The following is a 19656-nucleotide window of genomic DNA, read 5'->3' as shown; positions in this document are numbered from 1 at the left end:
CCTGCTGTGTTACACCACTCAATTTTACATAACTTTGTTCTGCCTTACTGTTAACTGTTAGCCTTAAAACAAATGCATTCAACTCATTGTCCTGTAAGTGACAAAGCTTGGGCTTGCATGCTAACAGTCAGTTAGCTAGTAGTTAGCAAGATCGTTAGCTTGGAGACTCTTTAGCCTATTGAATGAAATGATGAACAATCCAGAGAATGAAGGGAGTAAGCGACCCAGAAAGAAGTGACCGACCTGTGGTATGTTCCCCGCTGACTAGCATGTTAGCAGTTAACTTTCCAGCTATAGTTTACCAACTAGCTCTGTGAGTAGCCTAAAGTATCCTGTATGTGCTTTATCATTGTAGCCTACTTTAGGATATAATAACGCAACTTTGTGTTGTGGGAGAACGCAGGTGGGTGTGGCACAGATAATTATCACTTTATTGTGTTAATCATGAATTAAGCTTCACCTGTACATTGCAAGTACATGCAAGTATGTTTCAAACTGAGTTGTTACATACCCTCTCCTGAAAGCAACACCAAAGAAACCAGTTTGAGAGGGAAAGAAATGATTTAATTCAATTAATAATTAGAAAACACAGCCAGCAATGAGGTAACGGAATTGGCAATACTGCAATAATTAACCTCAGTGCACATGCTCCTCTCGCCCCTGAAAGCATTTCCCTCCTGTAATCACACCCAAACCTCCAAAGAGCAAGCGGACACATTTCTCTCTTTTGCTGCACACACACTTGCCGCTACGTCAAATCACTCGGCGTGAACAGTGCAGATTGCTGCAAGAGCTAATGAATTGTGCTGTCAGGGATGTAACAGATTTATTTACATCTAGAAATGGATAGCCTATCTCTTCCAGGCAATCCTGGAGAGCTGAGCTGGTGGAGCTTTACGCTACAGGGCTGCTAATGGATCAGGCACAAAACAATGAGGAAAAAAATACAACAAACACAGAGAAATATCCAAGAAACAGCATGGGGCTGGACAGCGTGCTGTTACGCCGCAACACTTGAGATTGGAGAGAAAATAAAATAGCCAGTGGGTGGTAGAAGTAAGTTGGAGGGTATTAGTTGAAAATCCACTTTTAAGAGGTTTTGCGCTGTGGGCACACACATTCATGCACACAGAGTCTTGGAGGCAGGTAGACAGAACACACATCTCCCATATCTGCCCTATTTGATGACATTGAAGGAGGAAAGATAGCACAAAAACACACACTACTTGTCTGAGCTGGTTCTGAGAGGGGGCAATGGTGAAAGTCTTGATGTAAAAGCACAATATAGAATAGTTAAAGAAGAAACCCCTGGACTTCAAGAGTGAAAATGAGGGTAGTAAGGGACGAAAGGAGGGGGAGACTGTATGCGGCTGGTATCATCATCAGCCGCCCATGCTCAGACCTGTCACAAGGGTTTATGTCATGCAAACAAATGCGCGCAAACACACACTTGCGCCAGCCAGGCAAAAAAAATAAAAAAGAGAGAGAAATCTGGTATGAGAGTATGAGAGAGAACAGGTAGATTCCACCAGTCGTGGGAGAGATAATCTGTTTTTCATCTCTCTCTCTGGAAATCTGAGTCCATGTGTTGATCGGGTTCTACATCCCCATCTCTCTCTCTCTCTCCCTGTCTTGTCTTTCTCTCGTGGAGTTCAAGTGTTTGTTTCTGTGCCATGCCATGTGTGTGTGTGTGAAAATGAAAGGGAGAAACAGACACAGCTGTGTGTGTGTGATGCTGCAGTATATTTTAGGTTACTTGAAGAAAAATGGAGTCCTACTGCACCAGTCCCTGCTCAGCTCTTTACTGAAACAGACAGTGTACACTCGCCTTTTTTTTAAATCTGAGGATGGTGCAGCTCACTGCTAATCAGGGTGCAATGTAGCATGGTGTAAAATTAAACCCTCACAACACAGTGAGAACAGTGTTGGAGAGGGCAGGAAAGGACGAGCCTGCGGCGCTGTGTGAGTGTGTGTTCTTGGATGTTATCAGTCATGTCGGCTGCCGGACACAGATGAGGTCATTAGGCCCTTTAGCAAGGCAGATTTCTTCCCTCCTGTCTGCTCCCGTTAATAAATCTCCTCAGATGCTTGCATGCTGTGGTCAGTTGTATGTGTGTGTGAGCAAGATGTGTTTGGTGCATGTTTATGTACTGATGTAGGCCTGTATGCGCATGCCTACAGTTTGTGTCTGGGGAATCCCTCTCTGTGTGTGTGTGTGTGTGTGTGTGTGTGTGTGTGTGTGTGTGTGTGTGTGTGGCAAGGACTTTGTCTGGTTGCATTTCGGTGAAGCGGCCTGGGGATTCAGTGCAGCCAATTCTGTCTCGCTATGGCGATTTGTGTGTGTGTGCGTGTAAATACCAGCATGGAGTCTTTCATTGTTTACAAATGACATAAAACACTCAGTAATGCGTGCGAACAAATTAGCATAGGTTATTTATTGCTAGCCGTGGTGTTTGCATTCATATTTCATTGTATTTGCAAAAACATTTTTTGAATTTGTTTGAAACCCTGAATGTCACTGTTCTGTCTTACTGTGTGCTAATACATTCATTATATAAACTACTGAGAGCAAGAAATATCCAAACACTAGGTTAATAATCACACATTTTAATTTAAAAAAAGGCCCCACACATGTTTTTACTTACTTACTCACTTTACTTACTTTTAATTTGGCTGATATGGACTCTGCTCAGGCTAAACTTTGGCATAGTAGCTATGCTAGGAAGGAGAGGTCTGTACTAATAGGTGGCCGGGGTTTCCTCTCCATTTCTACTCAGCACAAAAAATCATAACAATAAGACAGTTTTAAGCCCGATTTGCCAGTCTTCAAGCTCGCCCACTGTCGGGCTGTGATCAGGGGAATATCAGTGATAAATCGGCTCTTGCCAATCGTTATGTGTGAACTACTCAATGGCGCATCAAAATGGGACAGATATCTAGCATGCTAAAAATCTGGGGGAGTCGGCCGACTTGACATCCATGTCTAACCACTGAGAGCAGGCAGCTACATTTTCACTAGAAAACACTTTTTACTCACCTCCAGCTCTCTCTGTAGCACCGACAACCCCGTCTACCCTGCGTGCTAAACCATTCTTTCACCCTTATTCTTCTTCTTTATGATTTCTATCTTTCTAATATATAACTAAAATATATAACTGGTGACTTGTGTGTAGTTTCGTGTCATTTTCCGTTTCACTCTCATATGTGTTTTCTTGACAAAACTTGGTTTTGGAGTCAGCCAGTCGTGTGACACAGCCGTTGTTAGCTCCTGTAGTGTGTGACCTCCTGTCACCGATCAGTCGTGTAGTGTGACGCCATGACAACTTCAAGACTCTCATTACAAGACAGCAAGTTGTGTAGTCTGAACAGCACGGCGATCTGCAGACACTGAAAACTGTCTAGTCTGCACGAGCATTTAGCTTATCATAAAGTCTGGAAACGTGGACTGAAGACAGCTAGCCGGGCTCTGACCAAAGGTAAAAATGTGCCTACAGCACTTCGAACCTCACTAATTTACATGTTATTTAATCAGTTGTTTACAAAGTGTATGATTTTCATAAATTGTTTTGGAGTGTTTTTTTTTTTATACCCTGGCGTCCCTGCTGGTTGACTGGCAATGTCCCAGTGAACGTAAGAATTCACTGCTCACGGCAAATAAGTGTATTTCCCGGTCAAAGTGTCAAACTTTAAAGCCTTGCCGCTCTGAAACCAGCAGCATGCCGCCATGTCAAGATAGAGCGCAGCCAATAATGATTTAACAGTGTGAGTTGTCCCGACCTAACAGGCGAAAGAAAACTGGGGAGACGTCAATCAAGCACACTTTGTTCATAAAGTGAAAACACCTGTGCACTGTCACGGATTTTGTGTGGTGAAGCAGGTAGTAGGTTGGAGGACCCAAATGCAGGACCACGGATAGTGCAGGTATAGTTCAAGGGGTTTTAATAAACAAACAAAGGCGAGCACACTTACAAACAGAGTGGCTGATTGACTGACAAAAACAAAGGCTGTCCAACAGAAATCCAAAAGGGTGAAAACCAGAATCCAAAAATGAGCAGGGTAACAGGGAGACACGGCGAGTAAGGTTGAAGACACGAGAACAAACTGCAACACTGGGTGACAATAAACAATGACCCGACCAAGACAAGACAGAAACCCCAGGTATATATACACACACAGGGACTAACGAGCAGGGCGAGAGCAACACAGGTGAAAGACATGAGGCTAACGAGGCACAGGCAGGGAGAGAGAGAGCAGGGGAAAACAGAGACAGACATGCAGAGGGATCAGTGGGGTAACAGACATGACAAGGGTTACCGAACACTAGACGACAGACAAGACAGACCCCCAAAACCCAACAGACCAAAATAACGCTAACTAAACACAAAAGTGCAAAACACAGCATGGCAGACAGGCAGAGTGTGACAGTACCGTCAAATGGACGGCCCCTGACGTCCTAAAACGAAACATCACAAAAAAAACAAACAGGTCAAGCTGGCCCAGGGTGGGTGGAGGGAGGCCAGGCGGAGGGCCAGAAAAACAAAACAAAAAGTCTCAAAGGGCCAAATACCAGCAGGGCAAGGCAGTTCAGGAGGCTGAACAAAAGTTCAGGGGGCAGACCCGGAGGTCAAAACAGTTCAGGTGGGCGTCCTGCGGGACGACCCATGAGGCCAGGCAGACCAGGGGGGAAACAGAGTTCGGGAGGCCGTCCCGGAGGACGACCCAACAGGCCGGGCAGAACAGGGAGGCAACAATGTTCAGGAGGCCGCCCCGAGGGACGACCCAACAGGCCGGGCAGATCAAGGGGGCAACAAAGTTCAAGGGGTTGGCAGGACAGCCAACAGTGAGGCAGCAAACCCACTGGGGGCCGAGCAGGAGGCCGACGGCAAGACAGCTGGGCTGGGGACCATGAACCGGACACGAGGAGCTGGAGTCGGTCTGACCACCGACTGGACAGCTGGGCTGGGGACCATGGACCGGACACGAGGTGCCGGTCGGGCCACCGACGAGGGAACAGGAATCGATCGGACCACCGGCGAAGCAGATGCCGGTCGGACCACCGACAGGACACGAGGAGCAGGAATCGGCTGGGCCACCAACGGAGCTGGTGTTGGTCGGACCACTGATGAGGGAACAGGAGTCGATCGGACCACCGGCGAAGCAGTTGCCGGTCGGCCACCGACGAGGGAACAGCAGTCAGTCGGGCCACCGACGAGGAAACAGCAGTCGATCGGACCACCGACGAGGGAACAGCAGTCGATCGGACCATCGACAAGGGAACAGCAGTCAATCGGACCACCAACGAGACAGCTGGGCTGAGGACCGGCACAGGATAGCCGGACAGGCAGAGTGTGACAGTGCACGTGTACCAAGAGTGTGCAGAGCCTTTAAAGAGAAGGTATAACGGAAACTTGAGTTAGATTTACTGTTAGAGATGTTTCCCTATTTCACCAATATTTTCATGTGATAAAACTGTGCAGAGACATTCTGATAAAAGACAAAAATGAACAACAACGTGGGATCAGCAGGATCAACATTATTATTATTTTGTTAAATAATGCTGCAAACAACTGTTCATCAAAGCTGGATGTGCAGCACTGGAAACCAAATACAGTTTGGTCAAACTGAGCAACATTTGGTGGCAACATTGTAACCACCAACACCACTAAAAAAACTTTCCTTGCCTTTCCTTACCAGCTGGCATGACAAAATAATCCTAACGGTCAACTCTGTACTTTACGCCAATTAAATTCGTAACACCATTAATATTGAAAGGGAATGCCCTTATTGGCTGAGCAAGCGCATCTAAATGTTAGTGTGCAGAGATAGGTGGCGGACCAATTGTGTTTGGAAATCCAATTGCTGTTCAATTGTGTAAAAAGTTTACTCATGTTTGCTGGTATTTTGCAGGACTAACGTGCAGCAGAGGTTGGGAGGAATTAAAGACGAAATACTTCCCCAATAAGGATTCAGTGCTGTATCTACCAAAGCTGTCAGGCCAAATGAATGAACTCCAGTGACTAGGCAGCAACATGGGGAGGAAAGGGGAGAGGGGTGGGGGAAAGGGGGTGCTGCTGATAAGAGGAGTGAGACTGAAAGAATGAGACGAAGACAAAGAGTGCGTTTATAAAGCACAAGTGACAGCAAACACTCAGAGTAAAATGCTGCCTCAAAATGCAGTGCTCTTTCACTCATTGTTAATGTGTCACATCGCTTTTATTGTATCCACTCTCACGTTTTTGGCTTTCAACTCTCACACCTTTCACAGTCTCCTCCCTTCCCTTGGCTCATTGCTTCCATCGGTGTGTCACTATTCTCTCAATTGCTCTCTACAACTTGTTTAGAAGAGTAGAGGCATGAGTTTTATTGCATTCTCTCAATTTTTCTCGTTTTTCGAATAGCTCAATTTCTGTAAAAAAGACAGACATCAAAGAGTTGATAATAACTGCGGTTGTGAAAGAGAGGGAGAAGAGAGGGAAACTAGAGTAGGAAAGGGATTAGTGCAAGTTGACAGCAAAGAAGAAAGGGCAGGGTTTTATGTTGTGTGTGTGTGTGTGTGTGTGTGTGTGCCCTGCAACTGTAGATAACTGCACTGCTAGTAAAAAGTCATTTTATAAATTTAAATACCATTTTTCTTTGGGTATTTATATTGACTGTCTAATGTCTTATTTACGCTAGTTTCAAGATTCACTTATTCATAAATTGACTATTTCATTTGCTGCATCGTAAGAGAAGGAATTCTCTTGCTCCTGTAGGAGAGCGTTTCACATATTATAGCAGGAACATGTTTTAAAACTGAAATGTGAGAAGGAACCCAAAAAAAAAAAACTTCTCAAGATTAAAATTTTATTGCAGCTGCCATTTAGACAGCCGGTCCCCTGACAGAGGAAGAAACACGCTAACTCCAAATGAGACTGTAATCCTTTGACGCACAGAGCAGGAGAGCAAGAAATGCATTAATGCTCGGAGAGGAAGAAGTGGCGACAAAATCTAGCTGGTTGCACGGTGGCTCATTAACCGTGTGCACTTTGTGTCTGTGTGTTTGTGCGTCGGTGAGACTTCGCCCCGGATCACACGTTTTAATTGGATTTAAAGTAATGTATGAAACAGCATGTGCTCATGTTTAAAACAAAAACATTTGCACACATTGAGATGCACGCGCAGATGATATGTTTTTCTGGTGTGCTGGCTGCTCATGTACACAAATAAAGCTTCTGAAATGCTGTGTGTCACTCTGTCTATCTAATGAGGTGTAGGCCAATATATGTATGTGTGTGTGTGTACGTTGAGGCTGAACCTGGCGGGGGATGCAGAGAGGAGATGTCGCTGTGAAAAGTTACCTTGTTAAAACAAGGAGAATCAGACTGGTCATTCTGGAAATTCATCTTACTTCCACTTGGACATGCTGCTCTCCTACTTAGACCTGTTTTACATGCAAAGTGCTGCTCAAACTCGCTCACAGTTTGGCATTAATCTGCGTTGGGGTTGTCAGTTGTTTACCGGCAGACGCTGACAGTGGTGCAAGTTCAGCACCAAGGCCAGCGACAGCTAGAGTGAGGGCGGGAGTCCATTTAGTTATGTTGTTTTGTGCCTCAACAAATATTCCTTTATGCATTAGATGTGATATGTTACAGATTCTAAAACCAAATGGATGATAGTGACAGAGGAAGTTAACTTGCCAGTGAGAATAAATGCTGACCCCCATGATTCACTGACACTGATTGTGTTTTCACACAAAACAGGTTCACTGTGTCTCTTTAGTTTTTGTTCAAACTGCAAACATGATAATGTCTATCACACAAGGCAAGGAGAGTTTATTTGTAGAGCACATTTTAACAAGGCAATTCAAAGTTGTTTTCATAAAACATAAAAGCAACATAGGGAACAATAAAAAGACATTTAAATACAATTTTAAAGGAATAGTTAAGTAGAAAATAAAATCAGGATAAAACAGAAGAGTAAATATTACTGCTATGTAAGATATCAAAATATTTAAATTTTATTTAATAAAAGGGCTGCAGTTAAAAGAAAAGTCTTCAGTCTTGATTTAAAAGAACTACGACCTTCAGCAGACTTGCAGTTCACTGTGAGTTTGTTCCAGAGAAATGGTGCATAAAAACTGAACGCTGCTCCGCCATGTTTAGTTTTGATTCTAGGGACAGAAAGCAGACCTGTCCCAGACATCCTGAGAGGTCTGGATGCTTCATAAAGTAGCAGAAGACCAGAAATGTATTTTGGCCCTAAACCATTCAGTGTTTTATAAACCAATTGTCTGATCGATTTTTTTAGGGAGCGCTGTAAAGACACCATTACACACAAGGTATTGAATTAATCAATGAACATCAAAAACAAACACTAGTGAAACACTGAAGTGGTTCTTTTACTAATTAATAAGGCATCTGGTGGTCTGGTTAATTAGCACAAGTCAGAAACCATAAAGCTGCACTAGTCATTTTTGATGAACAATGGGTCAAATCACTCTGTGTAAAGTGAAAGGTGTTACTTGTCACTACAAACATACAGAGAGCTCAACTCAACTCTTCAGTTCCACCGAGGTTGACAGAGCATTTTCAAGCATTGGACCAAATGTGTAACTCCAAATGAATGCTGATTGTATGCTAACACATTTGCTACACTAATTTATGACAATATGTAAATGTTGTGTTTATCAAAAATCATTTAATACAGATAAAAAAAAAGGGATTATCTCAATCATTAAGAGCAACATTTCAGTCAGAAATCATTTATTTTTTTCAGTGGAGTCACGACAATGCCTTGAATTATCTACATACTTACGTACGACAAGCTTTTTCAAGGATTTTGCTGGGCCACTTTTGAACATTATTTTGTACAACAGAGGCTACACTACTTAAATTATCCTGGAAAACAAAAACCTGCCTTAATGAATAACTTGTCCTCAAACACACCATCTTATCTTAAATTGGACATTCTGTGCTCTTGACAAGTTTTTTGTCTCAAAGACACAATATTGAGGAGGAACTCAAGGATTTGATAATCACCTCTAATGACCCACCCCTGTGTGCCATTCAGCACAGCTGCTAATCATCAGCAATGGTCCTTGCAGCCTACAAAAAGAGTAGGAGGACAGTCAAAGGTGAGCATCTGTGAAGCCTGGGCTGCTCCAGCTCGCACACTGCAAAATTGTCCCCGGAGGACATTTGAATACAGCCAAGGTGACTGCACTGCCAGCACATCCCCCATAACTCCCAGCCATTGAGTTTTGGCCCCTGTACTCTGCCTCGCTCTGGTGCACAAGGCCTCCAAGGCACCCAAAGCATTTCTCATGTTTCTTAAACTTATTCACTTGTGTTTTCATACAGTCAATAAAACCACACAACCAACAAGCATTATAGTCCTTAGTCCCTATGCATGCAGTCCTTTACTCTGCCACGGTTTACCTATGCCACAGTGAGATTAAAAGTATGGATTGTGGTCCTCCGTTTTGAATGGAGAAAACACAGATTAATGACCCCTGTTGCAGTTTGTCTACAGACCAAAACAAAAGCCACCTAAAGTTAATGTAATTAGAGACGCAGAACGTTGCCGTGCACTTCACACAAGGTGGAAGAAACTTCTGCAAACACTCAAGAAACTGCTGACAAGCGTTACAAAATCTTGATATGGTCTCACAGCATTTTTTTCTACAACCTTGTCTATCCATCACGCTGTTGTTGATAAAGGATTAATTATGCAGATTTTCCTGTGATAAAAAGAAGCAGGTTTGATGATATCAGATAATGACTCATGGACCGTGACACTGTGTCCCAATTCCTACTGTAAACTCACAGCACAGAGTACTGACTAAGTACTACATTAATTGTCATTATTTTTCTGTATGTTGACATACTGGTCTCATATGTTAAGACAAGGTAACCTATTATGTTTTAAACAGTCATTCTGCAAAACATGCACATCTTTCTTGTCTAGGTGCTTAATCCACTGCCTCCCAAGGAGCTTCTCCCTTTTTAAGCCCAGATACAGAGGTATTAGACTACTTGCCAAATAAAGCTGATTCTGATATAATGTAAATAAAGCATCTTAACCTACACAGAATACTATAAATATGAATAAAACAAGTTAAAGACAAAGTGTACCCAAAGTGCCAAAGGTTTCCAATTAAAGAACACATTAAAATATGCTATATGCCACAAATAATTACAAAGAAAACAATAACCCTAGCCTAAATGGTTATAAGTATTCCATCCACTGGTAAAATGCTCTTGATAAGGGCTGGTACAGGACTGATAATAAGATAACTGTATGAAGTAGTGAATGATTAACTGACTGCCATGTTTATTATGATGTAAGGAACTGAAAAATGGCCTCCCACTGAAACCAAAAATGCAAGGTACACAAACCACGCATCAGATTAGATTTACAATACACACCTACCTAACAAGATAAAGGGAGACAATGATGCATGCAGCACAATGGGAGCAGCATGACCCTCCCACCAGTTTCTTCCATACAGCAACATCCTGAATCACAAACCGTCCATTTGAAACAGATATTCACACTTCAGTATGGTTCATATAACAACTTTTAAATTTAGCCACTGAACCAGACCACAAGAAGTATAAAGTGCAGACTCCAGGTTTTTGGACAGTGACAAATTTCATATTGATTTGGCTTTGTACTCAAGAACAACTGGATTTAAAATGAAACAATGACTGAGATTTAAGCGCTGAGTTTCAGTTTTAAGGTGGTTTGAGGTTGTTTAGATGTATATAGTTCAAGTCTAGTGTGGGAATTGACTGCTAAACCCCTTCCCCAATAAGAGGAATAAGAGTTTGGAGGGTCATGTGTTGTGTTTACTAACCTAAGCCATGAAGCATTTCTGGCTAACTAGCTTACAACCTACAGTAGTAAATTAGCCTTATACCTAAAGGCATGGGGGCATGTAATTAACTAGCTCCATTATTCTGTGAGAATACAGGATACGTTAGAAAAATCCCTGCTCAGGATTGGAACATATCTTGTGGGAGCCCAGATGCTAATATATCAGATAAGTTTTAACAGCTCACGTTAGCAACTTGGTCTTGCTTTTTTTGGTTTAGGAAGTTTATACTCCAGCAACTCCAACTCTAACCTGTGATAGTGTTACACTGCCAAACCAATTAGTTATTTGAATATTTTCTCTTGTAAATGTGAAGCTGAAATACAAACCATTGAAAGGTTATGTAAGAAAGAAGAACATTTTAAATAAATTTTTACTTATGATACTGTATTAAAAATTAGGGCTCTATATCTGCAATACAAGTACAATGCTGCTCCTTTATGTCTTTTAGGCTACGAAACATGCTTGGAACATGTAGGTTCAGCCCCATGATTGTAGGGTTATGTAATGTATGAAGGCATCATGTTAATATTTAAGACCATGTTTAGAGCTGTTGTTTTAAACAGTTCAGTTCAACCAACTCACAGATTTATTAGCCTTAGCATCAGCTTATGCTTGCTAGCTACAGCCGATGAAATCCCCTAGTAACAGTTGTCAACAAAATATGTGGTTGCATGCTTAAATTGGAAACAGATACACATCACCCTTTTCATTTTTTTTACTCTGAGGTAAAGGTTGCAGAAGTGGTATGCCAAGTAAGAAGCATTAGCGCTAGCACTTGCATAAATCATCCCTCATCAACTGCACAGCTCACCGATTCATATGAAATTGCGGCGGTCCATATTGTGTGAGGCTGGCACAGACAAAAACATGTCATACTCCATCATGTTCCATTGATGGACTTTTCTGGACTGTTGGAGAGGCTCTTGTCAAGATTATTTCCAATCATGGGGAGCATTTATTATCAGTGACCTCTTACATCTCTCTCCTTCCCTGTCAGATAATGACAGTGCTAGAGAAACAGCGTGTGACCTTCATCTAAACCCACTGGGAAGAGTCTGACAACCGTTATGTTTGCATTTCATGCTTGTGTCACAACTGATAGACATTGGTTGTAATGTTGACAAAATCACAGTGTTTACTGCAAACATAGGGTTTCTCTTTCTGCTTTATTACCTCTTTTCACTTGTTTTCTTCTTTCCCTCTTTTCATCTCCTGATGGGTTTTTTGACATTTCTCAGAGTCAAGCTTTAGATTAACTGCTTCCATTCATTAACAAATCCAATATTTTAAGATGAGTGGATTCCCATTATTTTCCCAGAGATGAACTCTGCCATACATTCATTTAATTCCCCCATGTATGAAATAATATGCCTAGCACAGCCAAGCCATTAAGGTTAGTTTTGCTGCGGCATGATAAGTGGATGTATAAGGAACAATGATTAAATGATCTCAGCAGTCTTCCCCCCACACTCTCATTAAGGTTTCCCACTACTCCTTTCCAATACAATCACACCAAGGACCTTTTGACTACAACATTAGATTGGGATTTTCTATTTAGTGTTTTGAAACCAAGTGAAAAAGACTGTGTGCTTTCTAAGAACTGCAAGCTAATCAAGAATTGGCAATGATGTCAGCAAGGTTTGTTTATAGTGTCCTGTCCTATTTAAAATTGTCCAATAAAACCTTTAGCTTGTCTTCTCAGCTTAGCCTTCTGCTTAAAGGTAAATTACACAGGAACACAGGTCTTATTCTCAAATTTGGACTATTGTTCTTGATAACACTTCCATAGAAAGTTTGAAAATATGAACTCTATATAGGAGCAAGGAGATCAAACTTCAAAGCAAAAGCAAAGCAAACCCCTGGATGAGATCCATCAGCATCAGAGATGCTGATTCACTCCTCCAGGAGTAGAAGAAGTAGGTGCTTTGTAACTCCCATTGATTTTTAAAGGGCCGTTTATTCCACTGACTCTGAGGATAATTTACATTATCTCCTCAATTAGCAAATGGGAGTGAAATCTGCTGCATTTTCCTCATCACCCACCCTTTTTTTTTACCCTGATTTAGCATTTCTGCTGTGCTAAGCCAGTGTGCCCCCCCTCCCTTTCCTTCATTTGGTTTTAATCACTTTCAATTAGATTTTTGCCTATTAGCTTAGGTTTAGATTCAGAGGACCAGCACAGTGGATTTTCCCTCAATGAGATGCTCATACATCAGTGTCAGACCGGCAGCCATTTTATCTCTGGCCTGTGAATCAAAAATAAATAATGAGCTGTCTGTTGAGACCTATCCTGACTGAGCGGGAGAAATGCACCCATCAATAGGTCTTCTCCCACCACCAGGCAATGAACTCCCTGTGAAGAGTTTCAGAAAAATGCTCACCCAAATAAAACTGCAGCTCATGCTGTCAGCTCCAATTCTCCAGTGTCACAAACACTAATAACCTAAACAATTTTAACAAACCACAAAAGCACCAGCTTTAACACTGTAACCTTGCAAAGTCACTTCAGCCTTTTGTGCACACCTTTGAAGCTTATCAAAAGCAACTTTTCTTTTAAAGCTGAAATTTGTAACTTTCTGTGGGTTCCAACAACAGTTAAGGAGGACCTAGTGTTGTGGCTCACCGGAGTCATATAACACTGGCGAGGGAAAATGGCTAAATTGGCCCAATTTGGACATTTTTCACTTAGGGGTGTACCCATTTTTGCTGCCAGCGGTTTAGACATTAACGGCTGTGTGATGTGTTATTTTGAGGGGACAGCAAATTTACACTGTAATACAAGCTGTACACTCATTACTTTACTTTGCAGCAAAGTGTCATTTCTTCAGTGTCACATGAAAAACTATAATCAAATATTTACAAAAATGTGAGGGCTGTACTCTTGTGAGATACTGTAAGTGTTCCATGACAAGTCATTTTAAAGCTGAAATGTGTAATTGTAATAGACAATCACCGGACTCTGCAGTTCCATTCGGCTTTTTAGGGTATTGTTTTCAGCGAAAAAGCTAGCAAAATGCTACCTGCTCAGCACTAAATGACACACAGACAAAGTTAGCCACTAGCTCGTGAACATATTGGAGAATTTAGCTTGGTGGAGACCCAAAACAGAGCTCAGAGGAGAGTGAATATTGGGCTTACAGTCATCAGGTGTCATCATATTTATTTATAGTGCAAAATCAGCATGCAACATGGTTCCAATACGCTTTCCAAAGTGTGGCGATGAGATACAAACTTACAAGGTGGGGTAGCATCATAATAATAATAATAATAATAATAATAATAATAATTAACCAGGCTTAAGCAGCTCCTTAATTCTTAGCTATATGGTTTTACAAGAGCAAAACATTTCCTTTAATGCAATACTGGTATGAGCTTTTGAACTTGCTGTTTGGTCCACGACCTGCAAAATTCTTGTCTCACCTAATTTGGTGTGAGGGTGAGAACAATTTTCCTGAACACCAAGACATTCCGTTTTTTGCTTGTGGGCCCTCTTGCATGTAACTGCATATCACTGTCAAAGAGATGCGAGTTGACGACTGGAGAGAATATGCGAGAGAGGGAGGAGAAGGCAGGTGTGAGGATGCTGTGGGAGGACGGGAACATCAACACACCATTGCTGACACAGAGGAGACAGGTATTTTCCAGATGTTTCTGCTCATATGTCTCACTTTTTGCTTTAGCTTTCAAGCAAGTGAAACTTTAGACCACCCTGCTTACAGCTCATTTATCTAAAACAGAAAAAATAACAACTACCACTAGAACAAATCTAGAGCATGGGGTGGTAACAATACAATAGGCAGAGGGATGTTTTTATAAAATATTCATGGCTTTCAGTGGTTCCTATGACTCTCGGCTGTGCAAGACTGGTTGAGAAATGTCTAGAATTATGCGATGCTAGGGTGAGGTTAGACATCTCTGACTTGTCAGGATAACTGGACCTGTTCACTAATGAGCAGCTGGGCCCTGCCGGCTACATCCATCTCCTCCACCGGTTGACTGGATGTCTTCACTTGCCTGCAGGCCGGGCTCTTATTATGCTCAGGTATTTATAAGAATAGCCTGGCAATCACAAAGAGATGTCAAGCTTGGGCTCCAGAGAATTGGATTGGATACCTTATTAGTGCTGTGAAAGTCAGCGAGGCAGACTTCAACAAGAAATCGAAGGTGCAAAAGATGGATTAGAATTACAAAGCATGTGACCGTCCGTCAACCTCTCCTTACATTTAAAATGGACTTTTAAGTATTCTCATAGATATCTGTTGGCTTTTGTGTTTGGGTGTGAAAGAGGGTTAGAAATGATGGTGCTAATAATAATGAGTGATAGCAGGATTGTTGCCTCTTCAGTGTGTCCATCTGTGTTGTGACTGTCTATCCTTTGCAATGAATTTACCTGCATGCTTTCAGTCTGTCTGACTTGTCACTATCGATCTTTTGGCTATATCTCTTCTCTGCTTTGTGGGACGTTTATTGCAGCGTATGATTTCACATTTCCAAAACTCACAGAGGAAGGAGGGGGGGAAAAAAAAGGATTGAAGCAATAATACCCTGAAAATACAAGGGCCCGGATTTACTAACACCCCGAATAAAGAGTACAAAAGTGCAAGTGCATTCTAAGATATTGCACGTGTTATTGTAGTACCTGTTATGGGTGATTAACTAAGAATTATTGTGGAGATGACAATAGGTGCAAACACAATGGAGGTCTTCCTATTTAAATGCGGGTTTTGCGGGTTTAATGGTTTCCACCATGGAGAGTCGGGAGGGAAAGCAGCCACAGCGTAAAAACCTTTTTGTTTTTTTTCATTCAATGCGTCCTGAGTATGTGGAAATTGTATGTACCTGCCCATCCTGCCTAAGATTGCTCTAAGTACTTGGGACAGCACACCTGGAAAAACTGCTTTGGGAAACCCCAGCAGAAACAGCTACAGTATACAGTATGACCCAGACGCGAGGACAGGGTGCGAACTATGGGGGAGCCCGGGGGAATAAGACATAAGCTCCCCTAAAAACATGATTTGTGAAATTTTGTGTGGTCAAATATTGACAGTATGCTTTTTGTCCTTAATTTCAATATTTCTGTATCATCATGGATCATGCATAAAATCGGGACCGTCATGCTTCATCCAGCCAGAGGGAACGATCACCGACCATCCACTCTGCGATCTCCTGTCCCTGGCCCCGTACGCCCCATTTCCTTCTCCGATACCTACAATGGGTTGTGTCGCTATTTCGACCGGCGTGCTGTGAACAGTTAGTGATTGTTCCCTCTGGCTGGATGAATTTTACGCATGATCCATGCACTACTGCAGCTGGGGGCTGGAAGTTTGGGCATGGCAGGTATTGCGTGACTCCTTCTTGTAACTGGCTCCAAATCAGCCCTTAGATCAGCCAACAGCTCCAATATGGCATGGCTGGAGAGGCGAAATGTGCACATTATTTGTTCCTCAGTCTTGCCAAAAATATTGACACAGATTGAAAAAACCCTTTCTCTATGTCTTCTTTCATTAGGCCCGTGTGTCTCCTTCTCGCAATGATAACAGCAGCCATCTCTACACAACACTTGCCGGTTTGCACCTTCCTTTCAAATGTATTAAACACAGATGCTGTTGCGCTCACATTGTGTGGAGTAAATAAATTTCTTTGCATGTTACCCTCCCACTACTTTACACAATAAAATTAAAACGCCCCAAATTGCATATTTATAAGGCAAAAGTAGTAAATGAACAACAGGTGCTATCTTGCACTTTTGAAAGACGTCATTCTCCGCGCACACTGTTGGGCCTCACATCCATGACAACAAAAATGGGCCTTCAGGTCACTGATGAGCCTATCTGTAAGTCCGTAGATAGAGGACAGGCTAGAGAATGAAGACTGGGCCTTGTGGCATCATGCTGTGGCCTATTGGAGTCCCAGAAGCCTGAGTTTGGACTTATCTCAGACAAAGGACTGTAAAACAGGCGCCAAAGCCCGTTTCACACCTAGGTGTGAAATGGTGACTCTGACCTAAAAGCAGAGCCACTATTGGCTGCGCTTGTAATCTTGCAGGCCGTCCTGGTAACGCAGCCGGCCCCCCTCAGGTATGCGTAAGTAGGCCTGAGCACAGGGTGAGTCTTTCCACAGCTGCTCGTGCGGTGATAGGAGACAACTTTTTCAGCCCTGAGCTGTCTTTGTCCTGAATACAGACTTCACTCGCTGGACGAGCAACTGTTTTCTCCTTTTTTCTACTTGTTATTTTTCTTTGTGTTACCAACACAAATTTGGATCCCTAAAGAAACTGTTACAGAAGATAATGTTTCCTTCCTGCAGAAGAAGGCGGATAAACTCCGTGCTTAACTGAGAAGATCACGTCCGTGCTCTGCCTTCTCAGCCTAAGTCAACTACTGATTCCTGTTGCTGCCGCCGAAGAATCAGCTGTGCCGTTGAAACTACGGGCATCGTCAGAGGAACCGAACCGAGTTATTGTAACTTGTACAAGCTTCATGTGGTGAATTTCTGTTTAGAAACTCCAAGGGATATTTAAAGACTGCCGTGTCTTGTTTTATTGCTGTGTGTTTTTCGTGCTACGCACATTGTTTGTGTCCGGTACCACTCGCTGGGCCGCGACTGCTTTGTTTCTATTACTGTGTGAAAACGTATCAGTATTTTTATCAAGGAACATGGTTGCTGAACGCAAGTTCACTACCGTCCCTCTCATTGATAAAGTTGTAGCTGAGTGTTTTCAACAGTAATAAGGATTTTTGGTGTTGGCCTCTTTATTAGAACAGGTACAAATTCTATCCAATCCAAAGCCAGCAACCGCTGCTGAATGAACATTCACTGCTGGTGGCTGGAGGATAGACTGGTTTATTGTATATATAGTTCTCCCTGTGCTTTTCTCTCCTCCTTCTGCTTACTAACCTTACTAACCCATGCACACACCACGTGATCTCTGAAGCGAACTAGACCTGTGACCCACAGCGGGCTAGCATCAGTGATCTCCAATTTTTTTAGTTCAGGGGAGAGTGATTTTCTGCCATCTCGATTTTGAATTCACATGGTTTGAACTGCCCTCTTGATTCCCAAATTCAACTGGCCTCGATCCCGATTCTGAACCGGATCTGATCACGTGGGTGGTCAGATTCACCCTCCTCTCTTAGTCTCTCCACCTCCTTTGTCTCTCACTCACACCCACACACACACACACACACACGCACACACACATACACACACGCACACGCACACACACACGCGCGCGCACACACGCGCACACGCTTCCTGGATTGTTGTATGTTTTTGTATGATTTGTTTATTGGCTTTATTTAATTTTGCTTAGAATAGTTAATAGTGATTTACTTGCTAAAGTGTCGATCAAGTCGTTGCCGGTGATTATTATTATTTGTGTATAATGCTGTAGTAAGAGTTGGTTGCCACGGCCTGTGTCCGGATTCACCCTTCTCTGTTTGCCATCTATAGGTGGACAAACCCTCTTTTAGACTGATCATACTTGTCTCATATTTGGTTATTGGTCCCTGATTCCAGGGTGGTGCCCCGTATTTATTAATTCTAATTAATCATTTTGAATATTTAATTTTATTAATATTTCTAGAATATCTTTGATATTCAGTTAATAACCAACCCGACCATATGTTGAAAGCCCCAACAACACCATTAGTAGATCAGCTTACATGTTAATTTGCTGGTGATATCAAGTTAGCACACGTTTTTACTCACGCAAACCTTTAGTAAATCTAGCCCAAGATGTTTGTGGGAGTGAGTCACGGGTGCTGTCATACACTGTCCCTTTTAACCCCCTTCCTTAATCAGGGCTGACTAAGACCATTCAACTCTGTCACTGAAAATATGACACACACACACACACACACACACACACACACACACACACACACACACACACACACACACACACACACACACACACACACACACACACACACAGTTCAGCACTACGAGGAAAGCCCCAAGACATCAAGCAGGCCACACTGACCGTAGGATATAAAGAATACCTTTTCATTTAATTAAATTTTTCTATTTTTAGATTTCATCCTGAATTCGCTGAACATAATTGCTATATTAGGAGAAGGGAAATTGGGAAATAGAAAAAAGTGTGTGTGTGTGTGTGTGTGTGTGTGTGTAATAAATTCAAGATGAGCAATGATTAAAAATGCATTTACCTCAATCTAACCACCAGTCTGCTACTTCTTGATAACATACTGTATATTAATAGGGTGATCATAAACCCGTATTAAGACGTTCTTATCTGTTCCATTCATTGAGGTCAGTGTGTGTGTGTGTGTGTGTGTGTGTGAGAAGCAGCAGCATCATGTTTATAGCAGGAAAATCCTAATTGTGTTTCAACAAGATTGATTCAATCTGCCCTTTAGTTCGTGACATAACATCTAAATGGAACATTTAACTCCCCCTCTTCATGTTCTTTCATTTGACTCTCTCTCACACACACACACACACACATACACGCGTACCTATCCAACAGTGCACCGTCGGAGTAAACTGCCAAGTGTGGACCTGTGTTTCCAGTCCTTTTGAAGTAAAATAAATATAATACAAAATTTACTTTTACTGTCTTTTAACATAATATTACTGCAAATTTGCTTTTTTTTGCTTTTTAAAGAAATTGCCAAGAGGGGACTTAGATCCTTAAACGATAGCTACCTATCCAAGAGGGGACCTCCATTGTTATGCAGTGGAACTGTCTGTGCTCATTCTCACCTAATGACTGTTTTTACCTTCAAAGACTTTCTTTGTTTCTTTCAAAAATGGATAATTTAACTTTAATGTGA

Source organism: Micropterus dolomieu, linkage group LG12 (genome assembly GCF_021292245.1).
Source record: "Micropterus dolomieu isolate WLL.071019.BEF.003 ecotype Adirondacks linkage group LG12, ASM2129224v1, whole genome shotgun sequence".
NCBI lineage: Eukaryota > Metazoa > Chordata > Actinopteri > Centrarchiformes > Centrarchidae > Micropterus > Micropterus dolomieu.
The sequence above is the reverse complement of the archived record's forward strand: the minus strand, read 5'-3'. Positions refer to the sequence as shown.